Below are 23,301 nucleotides of genomic sequence, written 5' to 3'. Positions count from 1 at the left end.
GTAAAAAAAATCTTCCAGTACCCGGTTACCTTGGGTTAATCATTATAATACCAACAGCAGGATGATTGCCAAATCTGCTAAATCCCTGTGGCCCATGCTTCAGTCTGACAGAGACTTGAATATGACTGATATCTCGATTATGCCGACATACACCAGGGGTAGAAATTTACGTGACTGGGTTGTGAAGACAGATGTGACCGGGTTACAATCTACCCAAAGTGAACAGAATATATTCCTATCCTTACGTAAGGGATTGCTTTAGGTGCCTCAACTGCACTACGTGCAGGTCATTGCTTACGGGGAGTACATTTAACCACCCTTTTAGTGGCAGGAAATATACCATCAATTATAGACTTACCTGTACCACTAGGTTTATTATCTACCTGATTAGCTGCCCATGTGGGTTACATTATGTCGGTAAAACCGACTGTACCCTGAGAGAACGCATGGCCAATCACAAACTGGCCATTAGAAAGGCTATTGCAAATGGGACCAGTGATCAACCGGTAGCACGTCACTTTGCCCTTGCGCGACACAGTATAGCGTGCTTAAAATATATCATTATAGACCATGAACCAGCTAACTTGAGAGGTGGCAATCGGTCATTGTGGTTGCTACAAAAGGAATCTAAATGGATCCAAGAGTTGCAAACCCTTGCACCAAGGGGTCTAAATGAGACATTGGGGCTACACAGTTTTCTATAATTATACCAGGCGGTGGGTGAGTCAGTCCCCTTTAAATCCTGTTTACACTTGGTCAATGTATAACTGTGTTATTATGTGGCTACTGCATCTGTGCTTGTCCTGCATTTGTTTTTAATTATTTGTCATGTCATTGTATTGTATGTTACCATATGATCACTGTTTGTTTAATATTTCATTCATTTGAGTTCTGTTTGGCTTAGGGTGACGCTTCTGGTAGGAGGAGCGGCAGGATGACGTCATCTGTGGGCGTCTGAACGCCGGGTCCACGCCGGAGCTCACCGCACATGGGGAAGGGATATAAGGTATGTGAATCTTTGTACTGTTTGTAACCTGAGGACGAAGTTAATAAACTTCGAAACGTTGTTGCTATAGACCTGCTGTTTTATGCATCATTTACCGGAGTGCCGCCTATTGGACTGTATATTTGACCCGTAGCCATGCGGGTTTACGAGGGCACCGGGCACGAATACTTTGTTTATGGGAGTGCTGCCGTCCAAATCTTGTGCATATATATATATATATATATATATATATATATAAATATATATATATATAACCTCCCAACATCATTAAAGTCCAAGTAGGGACACTTCTGTGCACCGAAGGTGCGCACCTGTGGAAAGGGGGCATGGCCTCGGAAGACGGGGCATGGCTTCGCAGGCAGGAATGCCATTTCTGTCACTATGGGGGCATGCCCAGTGTTCTGTGAGCTTGTGGCCATGCCCCCAGACTCTCTGCCTCCTTTGAATAGACGCTATGTGCATACCTAATGAGTGACAGGAGCCTCCCAACTGGCTCCTCCCCCACCGCGGGACAGTGCAGCCCATGGGTGAGACAGTGGGCCAGTCGCATAAAAATGGAACTGTTCCACGAAAATCAGGACAGTTGGGAGGTATCAGGGCCGGTTCAAGGGCGCATAGCGCCCCGGGCAGGAAAGGGGGCGTGGCCTAATACAGATGGCGTGGTCAGTTACGCCCCCTGTACATTCTAGCACCGCTTGAATGCTGAGCGATGCGCGATGACATCATCGCGCACCGCACAGCAAAAGGTCCTCTCCACGAAGGGAAACTAGACGCTATGCGTCTAGTTCCCTTCGTGGAGAGGACCTTTGCTGTGCGGTGCGCGATGACGTCATCGCGCACCGCTCAGCAAAGTTACTCTCCACGAAGGGAAACTAGACGCATAGCGTCTAGTTCCCTTCACAGGGGACGGCAGCGGGCAGCGGGCATTTGAGGCGGACGGGGGACACAGCGGGCAGCAGTGGCGGATCTTGCCATGGTGCGGCGCCCTCCGGATGGCGCCAGCGCCCTCTGGAAGGCGGCGCCCCGGGCAAAAGTCCTGCTTGCCCGTGGCAAGATCCGCTACTGGGAAGTATGATATAGTGCGGCACTTTTGCAGGATTGGGACAACAGCAACAGGGCTTATGGAATCCAGTCCGGGTTTTAGCTGAGTCTCTTGCAGGCTTGCCTACCTTCCCATAATCAGCGAGAGGCTCGTGAAACCTTGCCAGCCCTCCCGGTGTTAACTGTTCCTGCCTGTAAATCCTGACTGTGCATGCTCTAATTGGAAATGTGTCTGTGTGTGTTGGGGGGGGGGGGGGGGGGGGCTGCACGGGAGTGGTTACATCCAGCCATTGCAGGGATGTGGGGAGCACTGGCCAGACTGTCTGAGAGCTGGGCTGTCTGAGCAAAGGCAGTGTCAGGGGAATAAAGAGCAGAGCAGCCATCCAGTGCCGTAACTAGACACTTTAGCGCTGTGTGCAAGAAACAGTACCGGCGCCCCCCCATACATAAAATAGGGTCAGTGCGCGCCTGCGGCGCACTGAAAATATTTAGGGGTGTGGCTTCATGTGGAAGGGGCGTGTCCACAGAGCTCGCTTTTACACATTATGGCAGGCAGAGCTCCCTTTTACACATTACAGCAGGTAGAGCTCTCTTTTACACATTACAGCAGGTAGAGCTCTCTTTTACACAGTACGGCAGGTAGAGCTCCGTTTTACACAGTACGGCAGGTAGAGCTCCCTTTTACACAGTACGGCAGGTAGAGTCCCCCTTTTTAAACATTATGGCAACAGAGTCCCTTTTTACACATTAGGCAGCAGAATACCCCTTTTTATACATTAGGCAGGCAGAGTCCCTCTTTTTTGCACATTGCAGCAGCAGAGTAGCACACTAGGGGAGATCTAGGGAGAAAGCAGGTGAGAGGAACACTGGGGGAGAGCTAGGGTTAAAGCAGGTGCGGGGCACGTGGGGGAGGGCTAGGGAAAGCGCAGGTTAGAAGCACACTGGGGGAGAGTTAGGGAGGAAGCAGGTGAGAGGAACACTGGGGGAGAGCTAGGGAGAAAGCAGGTGAGAGGAATGCATCGAGAGAGCAGGTGAGAGGAACGCAGGGGGAGGGCTAGGGAGAGTGCAGGTGAGAGGAATGTGGGGAGAGAGCAGGTGAGAGGAATGCAGGGAGAGAGCAGGTGAGAGGAACGCAGGGGGAGGGCTAGGGAGAGAGCAGGTGAGAGGAACATGGGGGAGGGCTAGGAAGAGTGCAGGTGAGAGGAACGCGGGGGGAGGGCTAGGGAGAGAGCAGGTGTGAGGAACACTGGGGGAGAGCTAGGGAGAGAGCACGTGAGAGGAATGCGGGTGGACAGCTAGGGAGAGAGCAGGTGAGAGGAATGCGGGGGGAGGGCTAGGGAGAGAGCAGGTGAGAGGAACGCGGGGGGAGGGCTAGGGAGAGAGTAGGTGAGGAATGCAGGAAGAGAGCAGATGAGAGGAATGCAGGGGGAGGGCTAGGGAGAGAGCAGGTGAGAGGAATATGGGGGTGGGCTAGGGAGAGAGCAGGTGAGAGGAACGCAGGAAGAGAGCAGGTGATAGGAACGCAGGGGGAGGGCTAGGGAGAGTGCAGGTGACATTAACATGGGGGGAGGGCTAGGGAGAGAGCAAATGAGAGTAACATCGGGGGAGGGCTTGGGATAGAGGTGAGCGCTATGGAGACAGCTAGTGAGAGGCCCACCAGGGAGGGGGAGATGGGGGATTGTAATAAGTCCCTACCCTGTGGTGGTGTGCGCTCCTGTGAATCCAACTGCTGGAGTGAGGAGTGCAGGGCTGACAGGCGCTGGTGCACGGGTCCCTGCTCCATACTTTATTTTCACCTTCCCGGCCCTTCAGCGGCTGCAGCTCCCCATGTCAGGCTCCGAACGCTGTGTGGGCGCGCATGATCTGACGTCACGCCCGGCGTTGAGGAGCGCAGCTGAGAAGCTTCTCCCTCTCTATATTGGATCCCTTCCCTGGATTTTAGGAGCTTGGTGCTTACATACGTGCTGTCCATCTGCCTCCGGGAACTCCGGTGCTCCTACCGCTCATTTTGGGTACCTCCTCAGCCGCTATCCAGCCTCCGGCCTGCCCCCACTGCTTGGACCACTGCTGCTGGCCCTGGACATTTACCCGAGATCCCCCCCTTCAGAATTCAGCAGTTCTGTTGCACACCCGGCATCCCCATCCCTGTTGCTGGATGGCTGCTCACTCACCCGCACCCGATTCCTATCTGAAGCACTCGCGATCACCTGCATCCAGGGCCAGTGGCGTAACTTCATCCCAGGTGCCCGGAGGCAAGATCAATCTTCGTGCCCCTCCCTCCCCAAGTACCGTTATACATTTAAAGAACAAGACAGCGTAATCATGTCTTTAGGATTCCTTAAATACACCTTCAGTGCTACCGAATACACTAGAGGTGTATCTAATCGATTTTAAAGACATTAATACACTGTGTGGCCAGGAATATAGATTGACCCCATGTTGGTGGTCAGAAGACTGGTGTCAGAATCCCAAGATTGCTCAGAATCCTGACGCCGGAACTCCAACAGTCAGTATCCTGAACGTAAGTATGCCCGAGAGGGTTAGGCTGCGTTGGGTGTGTGTTTGTGGACAGTGTTAAGGTTAGGCACTAAGTAGGGTAAGAGTTGGGCTCTGTAGGCTGCACGAGCGGAGGGTTAGTGTTAGACTGCAGGACTGGAGGGATAGGGTCAGGCACTAAGAGGAGGGTTAGGGTTACTCTGCAGGATGGGAGTGTTAGGTTTAAGCACAAGTGGGAAGGTTAGGGTCAAGCACTAAGGGGGGTTAGGATTAGCCTGCGGGACAGTAGGGGTGGGTTAGGGTTCGGCTGCAGGATGGAACGGTTAGTTTTATGTTTCTATATATAAGAATGGAGTCCTTGCAGTGTTCCTTCTCAGTGTAGGCACCAGAGGGATGTATGCATATGAGTGGATTCACTGTCTGCTTACCTCCGCTCACCGATGGTAAAGATCTTGTCTGTGGGCTGCTGCAGGATCCCATCTTTATATGTGTGGAGGTCCCTGTGATTAGTGTAGTTCTGAGGTGCTCCCTAATTACAGCGAACCTGTATCTGACTGTATTACATTCACGGATATGTAGAAACCTGCCAGATTGGTCCTGTGTCACACCCCATATGGCCGCTCCACTTAAAAGGCCATCAAGCTGTAGCTGACTGGTGGGAACATGGTGACATAAATATTGGGACCAAGGAAGGAGGGAGGGGGGAGTTTGGGGAAATGGTCACCATTCATCCACACTGTGGTCTGGGGGGGACATGGTGTCATACACACTAGTGCCAGGGTGGGACATGGTGACACACATATTGGGGCTTGGGTATGGATATGGTAACACATACCGGGGAGTGGGTGCATGGTGACACACTGGGGCCTGGAGGGTAGAGGATCACACACAAAGCTTGGGGAGGCAGGGAAATGGTGACACACTGGTGGGGCCTGGAGGGTACAGGGTCACACACACACACACACACACACACACAAAGCTTGGGGAGGGGGGAATGGTGACACACTGATGGGGCCTGGAGGGTACAAGGTCACACACACACATACACACACACACACACACACACACACACACACACACCTTGGGGAGGGGGGGGAATGGTGACACACTGTTGGGGCCTGGAGGTTACAGGGTCACACACACACACACACACACACACACACACACACACACACACACACAGCTTGGGAAGGGGGGTGGGATGGTGACACACTTGTGGGGCCTGGAGGGTACAGGGTCACACACACAGCTTGAGGAGGGGGGGAAATGGTGACACACTGGTGGGGCCTGGAGGGTACAGGGTCACACACACACACACACACACACACACACACCTTGGGGAGGGGGGGATGTTGACACACTGGTGGGGCCTGGAGGGTACAGGGTCACACACACACACATACACACAGCTTGGGAAGGGGGAGAAGGGGAAATGGTGACACACTGGGGCCTGGAGGCGACAGTGCCACACACACAGCGTAAGGAGAGTGAGGGGGTATAGCGACACATATAATGTGTAAAGAAGAGACAGCTGTACAGTGACGTACCATATAGGAGCAGAGGGTACAGCAGCGTCTCAGCCTCTATAGAGCAGCCAGCAAGGAGCTTAGAACAGGAGCAGCTTGTCCTCCGAGTCCTAACTTCTGAATGGGGCGGGTGCTATCTTTGGCTCCACCCATCCTTTTCTGTCTACATTGCAGTGCCAGCATCCCAGACCCAGTCAGTGAGTGTGTAGCAGCGCTGAGGGGAGAGAAAGTACGGGCAGCAGTGTAATCCATCACTGCTGGAGCCCGCCCACACTCTCCATCAGCACTCATGGCTCCTGCTCCTCTCACCCACCATGCATCCACCCCACATGATCAGAATGGTGATCGGATGCACTGCCCCCCTGCCGATGACGTGTGCTATTTAGCAGCCGGTGGCGGTGTGCGGGTGCCAGTACTGGATCCCCCCGCTCGCTCTGTAATAATGAGATGTACTGCCCTGTCCGCCGCTGCTCCCACTGTCTCCTCACTGAGTAGCGCAGCTGAGGGGAGAAGGGTGTCTGCGGAGATTTCTCCACCTCACAGCGCATTGCGCTGTGTGCAATGCCCCTCTCGCCCATAGCAAGTTACGGCTCTGTGGTACAGGGTGTAATATGGGGCGGGTAGATGCTGTGTATAATGCAATGTAATGTGGTACTGGGTATATGGGTGGGGGGCTGCGTGTGCTGTGTATAATGCAATGTAATGTGGTACTGGGTGTAATATGAGGGGGCTGTGTATAAAGTAATATGGCACAGGGTGTAACGGGGGGCTGTGTAAAATGTAATGTAATGTAATGTGCTATTGGGTGTAATATGTTGGTGTGTACTGTGCATAATGCAATGTAATGTGGTACTGGGTGTAATATGGTTGGAGCTGTGTGTGGTGTATAATGCAATGTAATATGGTGCTGGGTGTAATATGGGGGGGTGGTGGATGCTGTGTATAATGCAATGTAATGTGGTACTGGGCTTATGGGTGGGGGGCTGTGTGTGCTGTGTATAATGCAATGTAATTTGGTACTGGGTGTAATATGGGGGGCTGTATGTGCTGTGTATAATGCAATGTAATATGGTACAGGGTGTAATATGGGGGGCATTGGCGTTTCTATCATGGATGCAGTGTGTCCAGTGGGGCCCACATCGCACACACTGCACCCATGTTGTTGTAATATGTACCTTTTAGGAATCCTGCGATGGGCACTGCAGCAGCTGCAACCACAGTAGATGCATTCACACCAAAAATGGCCACAGCGTATGTGTAAAACAAAATTTGTCTCCTTACGATAGCGGGCGCTTTGTTTCTGGAGACGGAGACCTGAGCCTACGGCACCATGGAGAAAAGGGGGCCCAACTGGAGTCTGCACATGTGCCCCCTCCTCTCTTAAAATGTCCCGTTTAGGGGTGTGTATGCTTGGATAGGCCCCACAAAGAAATCTGGCTGTCCAAAACATTCCCAGAGTAGCATTATGCAACTACCATGTGACATCATGACATCACGCGAGTCCCATTGTCTGCACTGTGCATGTTAATTACTTGTAATATACATGTAATATAAGGCAGTCCTGTCCACTTCCCAACTACCATAAAAAATAAATCCTATCGTTTACTTGGACAAAAAACAAACGAAGGTGGTGGGCGGGGGGGGGGGGGGGGAGGGCCTTGTCTTCCTGCTTATACTGATATCTATCAATTGCAGGGTTTCTGGGTACTCAGTGTCTAGCTTGTGAAATTACCCTGGCACCCCAGTAATGTTACTGTTATAGTAGGCATGCACCCAGTGCTTACAGTGTCAAAATGCAAATGAAAGCCCTGTGCCAAACAGCCTGGGAGAGCTAAGCCCACCATAGTCTGTGGTGATAACTCATTACCATTGTTACATGTCATACGCACTAAGCAGGGCACACACACATTACTGTACCCTAACCCACCCTACCACCAGCTCTTTATGTCCACACCACAGCCCCCACTGCAGATGCCACCTCGCAGCGACCTTCTAATCCCTAGCACTCTTTCAGATCAGAATTGTGTGTTGTATGTAAGGAACATGGGGAGAGGGACATCCACCTTTATAGTACTAAGAGGAAATAAAATTAGGCTTAGGGTATTAGGGTTCATTTTAAAGTTGAGTTAGGGTATTAGGGATTGGGTATTAGGGTTGGTGTAGCGGTTTGGGTTAGGTTATTAGGGTTAGTTTATGGGTTAGCGATAGGGTATTAGGGTTGTGTAGGGTTTAGCGGATTGAGTTTGGAGTTAGGGTATTGGGGTTATTGTTAGGGTGAGGTTTGGGGTTAGGGATGCGTTAGGGTCAGAATTATGGTAGGTATATGTGTCCTATTGATTCAGACCCAGGCCCAGAGTATATGTGGCACCCCAGAGAAAACTGTGTGTGCCCCTTTAAATTGTGTGAACATTGACTGCTGGCCATGGCCGGTTCTAGACCTTGTGGCACCCAGGGCAAAAGTTTCCTTTGGTGCCCCCCCAACAGGGAAAATAGGGTTACGGCACAGAAAAAATAGGGGCATGGCTTCATGGGGAAGGGGCGTGGTCAGTTATATCCCCTGTAGCTGTGCCCTCAGTAGTTGTGCCCCTGTAGCTGTGCCCTCAGTAGTTGTGCCCCCAGTACCGTGCCCTCAGTAGTTGTGCCCCCAGTACTGTGCCCCCAACACTGTGCCCCCTGTAGTTGTCTCCAAGTACTGTGCCCCATGTGTAGTTGTGTCCTCAGTAGTTGTGCCCCCAGTACTGTGCCCCCTATAGTTGTGCCGCTTACAAAAATAAATAAATACACACCATCCCCGCTCCTGCTTCCCAACCGCTGCTGCCATCCATCTCCGGCCACCGGTGCCGCTCCTCGGATCTATAGGAGATATAGCACCTCATACTAGACACTAGAGGTCAATTATGACCTCTAGCGTCTATGGCCACTCCTACAATGCCGTGCGGTGCGCGATGACATCATTGCACACTGCACAGCACCGGCACCAGTAGCAGATCTTGTCACAGCAGCGGCGCCCTCGGGGCAACAGCGCCCCGTGCAAAAGTCCTGCTTACCCGTGGCTAGATCCGCTCCTGTTGCTGGCACAGCAGGAGTTAACCAGACCCGATTACATGTCCTGATGTGTGAGACTCACGAAGAGCAAGAGGAGCCCTATGGAAAGTAAGAATGTGTCGGTGGAAGCTGGAGCCATTGCAGGCAGGAGATGCATGTATGAGGAGCGGAGCAGAGGAACTGGAGACCCAGGCTGGGACACAGGAGGCGGTGATTAGCAGCACTGCAGAGCTGAGGCAGTGGGGTGCTTATTTGGTGAAGTGCTGAGAGCAGGCGTGGGACTCCGCAGATGGGGACCAGATGCCACCAGGCCCTAAGCAGAGGGGCAGACACAGCTGCCAACTTAAGCAAGTGGGATACCACATGGAGATGGGTGCTGGCACAGAGGAGCTGTACAGAAAGTCTAAGTGAGTTACAGAATCTTGCTAAATGCTGAATTACAGGAAAGTGAGTGCTAAACCACATTTTTCCTCATACATATACACCGCCTAACTGCCACATTGGAAAGTGTGCCTGGAGGGATAATACGGACACCTGCCATAGACCATACTTGCCTACCTGACCCTCTCCATGAGGGAGAAAATGCTCTGTTCCTGGACTTTCCTGGTAATGTATGATTGCCATCACCTGTGGTGAAACACCTTTCTTATCAATTAACCAGCTCACCACAGGTGATGGCAATCATACATTACCAGGAAAGTCCAGGAACAGAGCATTTTCTCCCTCATAGAGAGGGTCAGGTAGGCAAGTATGCCATAGACTGACCCCTGTTTTAAAGGCAGCACTGTCAGTACAGAGACACTAGTTATATTGATATTGCTATAGAGACATTTTACCAAGTTGGGACCTAAGGACATATTTTCCACACAAGCTTTGTACATGATTGGACTACAGTGACAATGTCTACCCTGACACAGAGAGTCAGGCCTCTAATTCCTGGAATTATATATTCCATTAAGGAGGTGTTTAGCCCCTTGTGCAACAAGTTCAGTCTAAACCTCAGGACCCTTATGCATCACTGTGATAGTTTAGGATTGATGTGCTCCAATGTGTAAATTGATGGTGAAGATCAGGACTGTGTATAGGGACATTAAGGGAAAATAGAGAGTGTATTTTTCTGAGTTTTAGAGAGTTTAATCAGATTTTTTTTAAAATACTTTTTTTCATCATCGTCAATGTCAATGTGAATATTGTACTAATTAACACATGCATAACTGTAATTAGTTTGATTCTAAATAAGTAACTTTTAAAACACATTTGGCCTAATTCAGAGTTGATTGCAGCAACAAATTTGTTAGCAGTTGGGCAAAACCATGGCCCTCATTCCGAGTTGATCGCAGAGATTCATCGCATCGCAAATGTGCGAAAACTAAGCGTCTGCGCATGCGCAAAAGCGTGAATACGCATGCGCGAGCACATCCGTACGACATTGGTGCAAAAATACAAAAAAAAAACCCACACGTAACTGGCAAACGAAAACGAGGAGTGGCGTAGGCGTGGCGGAGGCGAGACTTCGCAATGCTCCGACATGGGCGTGAAAGTGGGTGTACAGTGTGGGAGTATGCAACTCGCAATGGGCGTGTTTTTCGCAATTAAACATTGTCGCTGTTAAAACTAACATAGGAAACCGTAGCAACCTTCACGCAGCAGCCGAGTAGGTCTGCAGTTACTCTACATTTGCGAAGTACTGTTACAAGTGTGTATGCAGTAATTAGCTGTTAATTGGAGAGCACATTCATCTGATGGCCAATTACTTGTTAATTACTGCGCAGATGAAAGTTGGCAAACAGCAATTATCTGAACCCACATTACATGTTTATTCTACTCACATATAAATCTCACACACTGCCAAATAAGGTTGTTATTTGTGTTCAAGTTGGTGTGTAAACATTTGTTAAAATTGTTTTAATGTGTGTAAGACTAACAAATACAAACAAGTGAAATTATTAATAAATTAATTTGAAAGCTGCAAATTTTTTGCAAAAGAAACCGACACCCACATAATGCAGCATACACTTTAATTTTGTCAGAAATGTAACATTAATATTTGTTTATAATATCTGACAATGTTTTAAATTATGTCCTGTTGACCATAGATAAATCTAAAAAGTGTTGTGTCAGTTTACTTAATATGGACATTAAAGTGTGGTGCAAAGCATACCTGTATTTTTTGGTTGATGCAATTTTTAGGGATAAATTGCAGATTGGTCTACAAGTGTCTATATGCTGACCTAATCTTTCTGGAACTAAGATTTACCTAATGCATTACCTTGAATAAACTGCACATTTTTTTTTTTATATTTTTTATTACTGTAGTAATATTTAACAACATGAAAACAACATGGCTACACGTGAGTCTCACAGGCAGAGATGGACCAAGCAGCAAGCATATGGCACTGACACAAATGATATAGCAGAACTCAGTACTCTGCAAAATTCAGCTTCTGACAAAATTATATTTTTTAAGCATAAATAAAACATATTACACACCCTGCCACACAAAAATGTGGACCCAACTGAGAAAGAATTAGGATCCACCACACAAACACAACAATACATAGCACACTAGTAAGAGGAAGATGGCTCTGGTGTTTATACAAAAAAACTCACAGGCTACAATACCTCCAAACATAAATAATACATTTCACTAAGAGGGAGTTATCCATTCTGGCCACACAAGCCAACTCCAAAATAACATAGAGGCAACATGAAAAACATGGGTGCTGCCCATCTGGAGAGACATCACTTTCTTTTTTTTCTCCCCGCCTGAGGCTGTTCTTCTTGGCTTGGTCTGCGGAGCGACCTTCGTTGGGCCTGCCCAGTGGGCTGTTCTTCCTGGGCAGGTGCAGGGGAGGGAGCCGATGTGGGTGGCTCTCTGCCACTGTGGGCAAGGGAGACAGCGATGGCCTGGAGCCCTTGCAAGATGTTATTTGCAAGGCTATGGAATGAGGAGGCAAGTTGTTCTTGGCCCTGCCTGATCTCTGCCAGACCTTGGCAGAGTTGAGCAACACCTTGCTCAACACTGGTTTGGTGCTCAGTGAGCCGGACAGCTATCTGGCTTACCTCCTGGATGACCCTGTCTTGAAACGCATTTAGGCTCTCACCATACCTAGCGATTTCAAGCAGGATCTCCGGGATAGCAGAGGGTTGGGTGGGGGGGCCAGTAGGAACCTGCAGAGGTGGGATTTGTGGCCCCACACTGGCAGACCCACTAGGTCCCTCCACCTCAGCCTCAGCCACATAACCCTCCTGTGACTCAAACTGATCACCCCCCTGTGCTGTGTTTTGTGGCAAGCAAATAGAAGAATGTGTGGGGAAAAAGTAAAATAAAAAATTAGTTTTTTTTTTATAAATACAGTTTAAATTGCAGACAAATACATGTGTAAACTTACCTGGCAAGTCATGTCCCGTCAGGATCTCAGGCAGGTCCGTGTCCATATTAGACACCCCTTGGCCCTCCTCATAACTGACACAGGCCATCGCCATCTCCTCCAAGTCTGTAAACTCCACAGCGACAGATGGTCCTCCACCTGTAGCCCTTGAGGCATTCCACTCCGCAGACCTCTTTGCCTTCAGGCGGGATTTGAAGTCGGCCCACCTACATATGTATTGTGAAAGAGGGGCAAAGTAGAGTCTTATTATTTGTGTATGTAAATATATAGGACACATGTTCTGCTTCTGTTTGCTATACATAACATCACAGGTCACTACATTTTTAAGTCAACTTAGCACAGAAAAAGGACTGGCAAGATGCACTTACCGTCGTCTAACTTCCTGCGATGTTCTGACGACAGAGCCAACTTCATTCACAGAATGTGTGATGTCCCTCCAGATGCGATCTTTTGTAGCAGCACCCATGTTTTTGGGGCCTCTATGTATTTTGGACATGGCCTGCGTGACCAAGACACGCAACTCCCTCTTAGTGAATGTTGGCTGTCTTTTCTTACGTCTGGAGGTAGCCTGTGAGGTTTCTTCCTGTTGCTCCTCACCATCTTCCTCCTCACTAGCAGCTTCTGTCTGTTGTGTTTGTGTGGCTAATGCTGATTCACCCTCAGTTTGGCCAGTATGTGTGTGTGGCAGGGTATCCCCACTCAATTGTTGGGGCTCAGAAGCTGACATTTGCAGAGTACTAGGTCCTGCCTGTTCAGAATCCGCAGAGGCGGATTCCAACATCCGTCTCTGGCACTCTAGGCGTTTTTTCGCCAATGCCATCTGCTGCTGTGCAATGCGGTCCATCTCTGCTGCTAATTCCTCACGAGAAGCCATGTTGGAGATGACGTGTGTACGCCCAGGTGTGTGCCTATTTATACCTACGTGCGGCGCGTTCATTCACACAGGTGTACAGTATGGTAATCTTGCTAATGATTGCACTGCTTATTTAAGGGCCTAGTTTGCACGCTGTGAGTGTTGGTAGTTTGGAGTTTGGAGTTGTTTGGATTTTGCAGTTTGGAGTTTTTTGGCCCGTGCGTAAAGGTGCTATTGTGCTTTTCTGAGTGAGTAATTGTCAAGCATACATTTTCCCGTTTGTTCGCGTTTAGCATATAGACAGTATTGCATACTTTTTGCGAAGTTCCGTTTGTGAGTATTCGTGCAATCGTCTTGTTGTTAAATGCAACTCTGTTTGTTGTAGCAATGTATGTTACATTTTTTTTATAAATATTAAATGTTGTTAATCTATATTTTGATTGTAAATTTATAAAACAAAACCTGTGCTTTAGTGTTTCTGTTTTGTGGACTAATGTAAAAATGTTGTTCTTAGTGTCATTTTGTGTCTCTTGTAGGTGTCTTATTTTGGGAGAATTATCCCCTTATTTTATTTGGATTCCCTTACACTTTATTTGTTTAGTGTGCCTTACAACACTAATCTTCTGTTGTTTTTGGAGGAGCAGGTAAGTCCCCTTGGCCTGTGTTTGTGGCTGTTTGTGTTAATGGGCTCTATGTGTGCTTACTGTCATTTTGTGTCTCTTGTAGGTGTCTTATTTTGGGAGAATTATCCCCTTATTTTATTTGGATTCCCTTACACTTTATTTGTTTAGTGTGCCTTACAACACTAATCTTCTGTTGTTTTTGGAGGAGCAGGTAAGTCCCCTTGGCCTGTGTTTGTGGCTGTTTGTGTTAATGGGCTCTATGTGTGCTTACTGTCATTTTGTGTCTCTTGTAGGTGTCTTATTTTGGGAGAATTATCCCCTTATTTTATTTGGATTCCCTTACACTTTATTTGTTTAGTGTGCCTTACAACACTAATCTTCTGTTGTTTTTGGAGGAGCAGGTAAGTCCCCTTGGCCTGTGTTTGTGGCTGTTTGTGTTTGTTCAAAGTGTTTTGCTTCTGTTTGTCATCCATCTTTATAATAAATGAACTAATTTTTCCCAGGATTGTTCAGCAAAGTAGTGCTGTTCTTGCCTGTAATAGCTACTAAAGGGCTAAATTTGGATTTTAATCTATTTTAGATGTCTAACCTATTTTTCGTAATTTATACTTAGGTGTTTGTTATGTCTTTGATGCTCTTATTATGTGTCTGTTTGGTTGGTTGACATATTTGTTTTTTTTTTGTCAAAAAACTATGTAGGTTTCACACTTTTAATTTGTGTTTTTCCTTTTTTGTCTCAATTTCAAATTGTTCCGGAATTGAACCCAGAAAAAATGTCGTATGCTCCTGCAGTAAGTTGACACCCCGTTTTTAGTTAAAATATTATGTTTTTTTTGTTTTTTTATTGCATTTGTCTTATTCACCATATCTTTTAAAAAAAATTTAAGTGTGTGATGTCAGTGTTTGTGGCAGCAGAAGCCCTCCCACCCCAACCCACGGCAGCACTCCCACCTCAACCGCCAGCCCCACAACCACAACCGGCTCCTCATCAACCAAGGCAACGGAGGCGTGCTAGGCCACCAATTTTCCGCACCCGTGTCCTCCGTTTTGGGATGCCAGATGATGTTGTTGTGCGTAGATACAGGCTGCCACCACATCTAATCCTAGACACTCTCTCCATAATAGAGATTGATCTGGAGTCTTCAATTCGGTATCCTACAGCAATACCACCATTGACACAATTCCTTGCTGTGTTACATTTTTTGGCCACAGGGTCATTTCAGCATGTTGTTGGAGACCTGGTTGGCATGTCGCAGGGCCAGTTCAGTAAGGTCCTGCGGCGTGTCAGCCAGGCTTTCATAAAGCGTGTGAAGCAATTTATTGCTATGCCTCTGGATGATGGTGCCCTAGATGTGGTGAAGCGGCAATTTGAGGAAGGTGGTAGTCGCTTCCCACATGTTATTGGGGTTGTGGATGGCACACATGTAGCTATTCTGCCACCAAGACATAATGAAGAAATTTATAGAAACAGGAAACTGTTTCATTCTCTGAATGTAATGGTTGTATGTGGGCCATCCCTCCAGATCCTTTCCCTGAATGCCAAGTTTCCCGGAAACTCGCATGATGCTTATGTCATTAGACAATCAGGGATATGGCACAGATTAAGATCAAGTCAACGAGCAGACATGTGGTTATTGGGTGAGTTGGCCAACATAATTTCCTGCCATTTTTAATCAATTTTAGGAATCTACTCTTTCTAATTTTTTCTTCTCCTCAAACAGGAGACCGTGGATATCCTTGCACCCCCTCGCTCATGACTCCTTACCGTAATCCCAGGCCAGGACCACAGACGGAATTTAACTCCGCGCTTACTGCCACTAGACAGCTGGTGGAGCGCACAATTGGGGTCCTTAAAGGCCGGTTTTGTGTGCTCCACCGCACTGGTGGCGACATCATGTATTCGCCGGAGATGGCAAGTAAACTAGTGGTCCTGTGCGCTATACTACATAACATCGCGGTAAGGAGTAGCGTAGAGCTTCCTCAGCCAGAGGAATTGCCAGATGAGGAGCCTGGGGTTGTCCGTCGATTCGGTGGGGGGAGTGTTACACGGAGGGGAAGCCAAGTGAGGGCAAGCATTGTTGATGAATATTTCAGGTATAGTGTTTTTTGAATTACTTTTCGAAATTAATAAAAAACACAGTATGCTTATGCTCATTTTGTTACGATGTAATTTGGCTTGCTATTGTAAGGTCATTGTGTAATTATTCGGGTGTGTGTGAATCTCTAATTATTTTTTAAACAAATAACCTTAAACAGGTTAAGCTTACTATGTTTTATTTTAGAATCTAATAATGTGATGTTGCTAAATAGTGTCCTTATTTGTTTTCTTTCATCTAATCGTGTTTTTAATGAAAAAAACACAAACAAATGAAATTAAATGTTGGCCACTTTGTGACTGTCCAGCTGAATTATCACACAAAATGTGGTGAGTACACAGAGTTTTTGTAAAATTTTTAACAAAGTGTGTGTGTGTGTGTCTGTGTTTGTGTGGGTGTTTTAGTTGGTTGTGTGTAAATTTTTTAGTTTCGTTTTCCTCTTCCACGACTGCGTATTTCCGCTCGAGCGAAATTACCACTCTGCTCTTCACAGCATTGCAAAGATCAATAAAGTTTATTGAAATGACAGCATAGATTTTAGACAAATCACATGCTAACACACACTATAAATATATGCCCAAATAAGGAAAACGCCATTGCCATGATGCGTGCAGCACCTTTCACCAGGCGGGAGCTCCGCGTCCTGGTTGCGGTGATGGACCGCCGCGTAGGCCGCGTTGGGCGCTTTATCCCAAATCGGGTTAAGCGCGAGGCCTACGCGGAGGTCCGCCACCTACTGCGGTCTCGCGTCCGCAGCAGGCGGACCATCATCCAACTCGAGAGGAGATGGAGTGATCTCCGCAGGAGGACTCCTGAACTGTTGGCGGAGATCCGCCAGCAAATCCGGCAAATGCGTGCACGCAGTAAGTTACATTACATAACAGAGATTATTAGCATAAATTTAGCAAATTTTCACTAAGTGGTAGTCTGTAATTGCAACACTGACTGAACTAATTTAATAAATATGACAGTGTGTGTGGTTAGGGCAAACAGTACTGACTGTAGCAAAGTGATTCTAAACAAGTGCATGTTGTACAGAATTAATACCCAGGCTGAAAACTGTACCAAATAACTTGATCAGTGGTGTCTATATAATAAGGTGGCTTGAATAGTGATCTGGTGATGTTGCCTATACCAATCAATATGACTCAATGGAATAGATTCAGTAATGAGCATCAAAAAAGTTTAGTAGAATCATTTTGGTTGCTGTGGACAACATGAACAGTTTTAAAAATCATAAGAATAAAAAATAAAACAAGCCCTGTGTCTTTTACATGGGACAGAACAGTGTAATTGACAAATGGTGTTTCTGAAATTTAACATGCAATCTAAAATATAACACATATATCATTATAGGACGACCACAACGGCAAGCAGATGCAGGGAGGCAACATCAGGCCCCTTCTCAGCCCCCCTCCCCTTCTCACACCCCCTCCCCTTCTCACTCCCCCTCCCCTTCCCAGTCCCCCTCAGCTTCCCAGTCCCCCTCAGCTTCCCAGTCCCCCTCAGCTTCCCAGTCCCCCTCCCCTTTCCACTCCCCTTCTCAGCCCACCTCTCCTTCTCTTTCTGTGCCCCCTTCTCCTCCTTCCCAGTCCCCTTCTCCTTCTCCTTCCAACTCCCCTTCTCAGCCCCCCTCACCCTCTATTGGACAAACATTCTCTCCGCCCCAAACATTCTCTCCGCCCCCCTCGCCCTCTAAATCAGACCCACCCTCGGAAAATACATCCCCAATCCCTCCTCCTTACCCCATCTCTCCTCCTTCCCCAATCCCTCCTCCTTCCCCCATCCAGCCTCCTTCCCCCATCCCTCCTCCTTCCCCAATCCCTCCTCCTTCCCCCATCCAGCTGCCTTCACCACCCAGTGAATGGGCAGAAGAAGCCCCTGATGGTCTCAATGGTGATCATAATGTTGCTGAGGAAAGTAAGTGTTTTAACATTTGTAAAAAAAATATTACCTACTTACACTTACAATGTAAAAACATGCACTGTTGTACTGTTGAAAATCAGCTAGCAAGGAAAACATTTTGAGTTATTATTGATGGTGTTCATGTTGCATTGTAATTTTTGTGAGTATCATTATATGTAGTGTTTATGTGTGCAATGTTTTGTGTGTCCACTCTAGGTCGACACTCATTAGTTCGACAGGGTTTCCAGGACAACATGGTTTAATATGTGCTCAGTTTTCAGCCTAACATTTCTACCTGAGTGGAGTTTAGTATGTTGTTAGTCTTTTACACTTGTGCCTGTGTATTCATAATGTTTGCACTTTCAAATCACATGCTTCACTTTGTTAGCCAGCCGAACAACACAATGATTTGTGGTGTGAAAGTTACACTCACAAAATGCTTATTGTATTTTTCAAAACCTGTTTGACCTTATTTAGTAAATGCGTTTTTCAGGGATTGTGGGCATGCTAGGATATGTAGTCCTTCTGAAGATGTTGATATGCAGTGTGATGATGCAGGACCAAACCTCCAAAAATTTAATTATCTTCACTACAGATGTGAATGAATGCCAACATGGTGTTACATTTACTAAGATGGTAGTTCTCTTTAACATGGGATGTTGCCCATAGCAACCAATAAGATTATAATTGAAATTTTTATGCCCACTTTTACAAGATAACATGTTTAATTTGATTGGTTGCTATGGTCAACTTCCCATCTTAAATAGAACTCCCGTAGTAGTAAATGTACCCCATGGTGTGGTACACTTTCTTGTTTAAAAAAAAAAAACATTGCTGAGCATGCTTGTGTGTTGTTATGCTACTGATTTATCCTTAAAGCAGCCATGATGTAGTCACTTAGGCATTAAAGCAGGCCTGTCCAAACTGCGGTCCTCCAGCTGGTGAAAAACTACACATCCCAGCATGCCCTGACACAGCTTTGGCATTCTCTGACCACAAAACTGTGTCAAGGCATGCTGGTATATGTAGTTTCACAACAGCTGGAGGCCAGCAGTTTGGACATGCCTGCATTTAAGTGTGCTTTGTGCCTTGCTTGGATAATAAGTAATGTTATTAAGTTATTAATGTTTATGTTGCATCTTAATTTCAGATGTTGCAGTTGGAGATCCCACAAGTTTTGGGGGCATTCTTGAAAACATGCGCCAACACCTGCATGGATTAATGAATTGTATTGATCAGTTACAAAAATTTGCTTGATTTCTTTTTTTTTTTTTAATGATTACAAAAAAATTACAAATAAAAACAAGTTGTTTAAAGTTAACCGGGTGTTGTGTTTATTAATGCAAAAAAGGATCAGCAGATTGCCAAGCAGAAATTGTTTTCCTAAAACATTTCACACATCTAACGTAAGATTTAAAAAAAAAAAAAATTAAGGAGATTATTGTGTTAATAAACATGTAAACACCTTCATTCACAAACAACACCTTTAAACCAAAAAAAAAAAAAATTTTAAAACATCTATATTTATCTTTTAGACTTTTACATGTTGATGGCCAATTATGGCAACAAAGTGTTCTTCAGGTATTTTTGGCTGACTTAATTGGTTAGGAACATTATCAATCATTACACTAATTGGATTCGTAATTGACGAGGGCTTGTGGACTTTAAACTGAAAGGTGGCCCTCATTCCGAGTTGATCGCAGAGATTCATCGCATCGCAAATGTACGAAAACTAAGTGTCTGCGCATGCGCAAAAGCGTAAATACGCATGCGCGAGTACATACGTACGACATTAGTGCAAAAATGCCAAATTTAAACCAACACGTAACTGGCAAACGAAAACGAGGAGTGGCGGAGGCGTGGCGGAGGCGAGACTTCGCAATGCTCTGACATGGGCGTGAAAGTGGGCGTACAGTGTGGGAGTATGCAACTCGCAATGGGCGTGTTTTTCGCAATTATACCTTGTCGCTGTTAAATCTAACATAGGAAACCGTAGCAACCTTCACGCAGCAGCCGAGTAGGTCTGCAGTTACTCTACATTTGCGAAGTACTGTTACCAAGTGTGTATGCAGTAATTAGCTGTTAATTGGAGAGCACATTCATCTGATGGCCAATTACTTGCTAATTACTGCGCAGATGAAAGTTAGCAAACAGCAATTGTCTGAACCAACATTACATGTTTATTCTACTCACATATAAATCACACACACTGCCAAATAAGGTTGTTTTTTGTGTTAAAGTTGGTGTGTAAACATTTTTAAAAATTTTTTAATGTTTGTAAGAATAACAAATACAAACAAGTGAAATAATTAAACATTTAAATTTAAAGCTGCAACATTTTTGCTAAAGAAACCGACACCCACATAATGCAGCATACACTTTCATTTTGTCAGAAATGTAACATTAATATTTGTTTATAATATTTGACAATGTTTTAAATGATGTCCTGTTGACCAATAGATAAATCTAAAAAGTGTTGTGTCAGTTTACTTAATATGGACATTAAAGTGTGGTGCAAAGCATCCCTGTATTTGTTGGATGATGCAATTTTTTGGGAGAAATTGCAGATTGGTCCACAAGTGTCTATATGCTGACCTAATTTTTCTGGAACTAAGATTTACCTAATGCATTACCTTAATAAATTGCACAATTTTTAATTAAATTTTTTTTATTACTGTAGTAAGATTTCACAACATGAAAACAACATGGCTACACGTGAGTCTCACAGGCAGAGATGGACCAAGCAGCAAGCATATGGCACTGACACAAATGATATAGCAGAACTTAGTACTCTGCAAAATTCAGCTTCTGACTAAATTATAATTTGTAATCAAAAATAAAACATATTACAAACCCTGCCACACAAAAATTTAGCCACAACTGAGAAAGAATTAGGATCCACCACACAAACACAACAATACATAGCACACTAGTAAGAGGAAGATGGCTCTGGTGTTTATACCAAAAAACTCACAGGCTACATTACCTCCAAACATAAATAATACATTTCACTAAGAGGGAGTTATCCATTCTGGCCACACAAGCCAACTCCAAAATAACATAGAGGCAACATGAAAAACATGGGTGCTGCCCATCTGGAGAGACATCACTTTCTTTTTTTTCTCCCCGCCTGAGGCTGTTCTTCTTGGCTTGGTCTGCGGAGCGACCTTCGTTGGGCCTGCCCAGTGGGCTGTTCTTCCTGGGCAGGGGCAGGGGAGGGAGCCGATGTGGGTGGCTCTCTGCCACTGTGGGCAAGGGAGACAGCGATGGCCTGGAGCCCTTGAAAGATGTTATTTGCAAGGCTTTGGAATGAGGAGGCAAGTTGTTCTTGGCCCTGCCTGATCTCTGCCAGACCTTGGCAGAGTTGAGCAACACCTTGCTCAACACTGGTTCGGTGCTCAGTGAGCCGGACAGCTATCTGGCTTACCTCCCGGAGGACCCCGTCTTGAAACGCATTTAGGCTCTCACCATACCTAGCGATTTCAAGCAGGATCTCCGGGATAGCAGAGGGTTGGGTGGGGGGGCCAGTAGGAACCTGCAGAGGTGGGATTTGTGGCCCCACACTGGCAGACCCACTAGGTTCCTCCACCTCAGCCTCAGCCACATAACCCTCCTGTGACTCAAACTGATCATCCCCCTGTGCTGTGTTTTGTGGCAAGCAAATAGAAGAATGTGTGGGAAAAGAGTACAATAAAAAATTAGATTTTAATTTATAAATACAGTTTAAATTGCAGACAAATACATGTGTAAACTTACCTGGCAAGTCATGTCCCGTCAGGATCTCAGGCAGGTCCGTGTCCATATTAGACACCCCTTGGCCCTCCTCATAACTGACACAGGCCATCGCCATCTCCTCCAAGTCTGTAAACTCCACAGCGACAGATGGTCCTCCCCCTGTAGCCCTTGAGGCATTCCACTCCGCAGACCTCTTTGCCTTCAGGCGGGATTTGAAGTCGGCCCACCTACATATGTATTGTGAAAGAGGGGCAAAGTAGAGTCTTATTATTTGTGTATGTAAATATCTAGGACACATGTTCTGCTTCTGTTTGCTATACATAACATCACATGTCACTACATTTTTAAGTCAACTTAGCACAGAAAAAGGACTGGCAAGATGCACTTACCGTCGTCTAACTTCCTGCGATGTTCTGACGACAGAGCCAACTTCATTCACAGAATGTGTGATGTCCCTCCAGATGCGATCTTTTGTAGCAGCACCCATGTTTTTGGGGCCTCTATGTACTTTGGACATGGCCTGCGTGACCAAGACACGCAACTCCCTCTTAGTGAATGCTGGCTGTCTTTTCTTACGTCTGGAGGTAGCCTGTGAGGTTTCTTCCTGTTGCTCCTCACCATCTTCCTCCTCACTAGCAGCTTCTGTCTGTTGTGTTTGTGTGGCTAATGCTGATTCCTCCTCAGTTTGGCCAGTATGTGTGTGTGGCAGGGTATCCCCACTCAATTGTTGGGGCTCAGAAGCTGACATTTGCAGAGTACTAGGTCCTGCCTGTTCAGAATCCGCAGAGGCGTATTCCAACATCCGTTTCTGGCACTCTAGGCGTTTTTTCGCCAATGCCATCTGCTGCTGTGCAATGCGGTCCATCTCTGCTGCTAATTCCTCACGAGAAGCCATGTTGGAGATGACGTGTGTACGCCCAGGTGTGTGCCTATTTATACCTACGTGCGGCGCCTTCATTCACACAGGTGTACAGTATGGTAATCTTGCTAAAGATTGCACTGCTTATTTAAGGGCCTAGTTTGCACGCTGTGAGTGTTGGTAGTTTGGAGTTTGTAGTAGTTGCAGTTTGGAGTTTGTTGGGCCGTGCGTGAAGGTGCTATTGTACTTTTCAGAGTGAGTAATTGTCAAGCATACATTTGTCCGTTTGTTCGCGTTTAGCATATAGACAGTATTGCATACTTTTTGCGAAATTCCGTTTGTGAGTATTCGTGCATTCGTATTGTTCAATTTTCCTTTTTTTTATTTTATTTTTGGATTATTAAATTTTTAATTTTGTTAATATATATTTTGCTTGTACATTTTTAACACTAAACCTGTGCTTCAGTGTTGCTGTTTTGTGGACTAATGTTAAAATGTTGTTCTTACTGTCATTTTTGTTCTCTTGTAGGTGTCTTATTTTGGGTGAATTAAACCCTTTTTGATTTATTAGATTAGTGTGACCTCTAACACTAATTTCCAGTTTTTTTTCTTTGGATCAGGTAAGTCCCCTCGGCCTGTGTTGGTGCCTGTTTGTGTTAATGGTCTCTATGTTGTTCTTACTGTCATTTTTGGTCTCTTGTAGGTGTCTTATTTTGGGTGAATT

The sequence above is a fragment of the Pseudophryne corroboree genome, chromosome 1 (assembly GCF_028390025.1).
Source record: "Pseudophryne corroboree isolate aPseCor3 chromosome 1, aPseCor3.hap2, whole genome shotgun sequence".
In the NCBI taxonomy this organism is placed as follows: Eukaryota; Metazoa; Chordata; class Amphibia; order Anura; family Myobatrachidae; genus Pseudophryne; species Pseudophryne corroboree.
Note: the sequence above shows the minus strand (reverse complement) of the source record.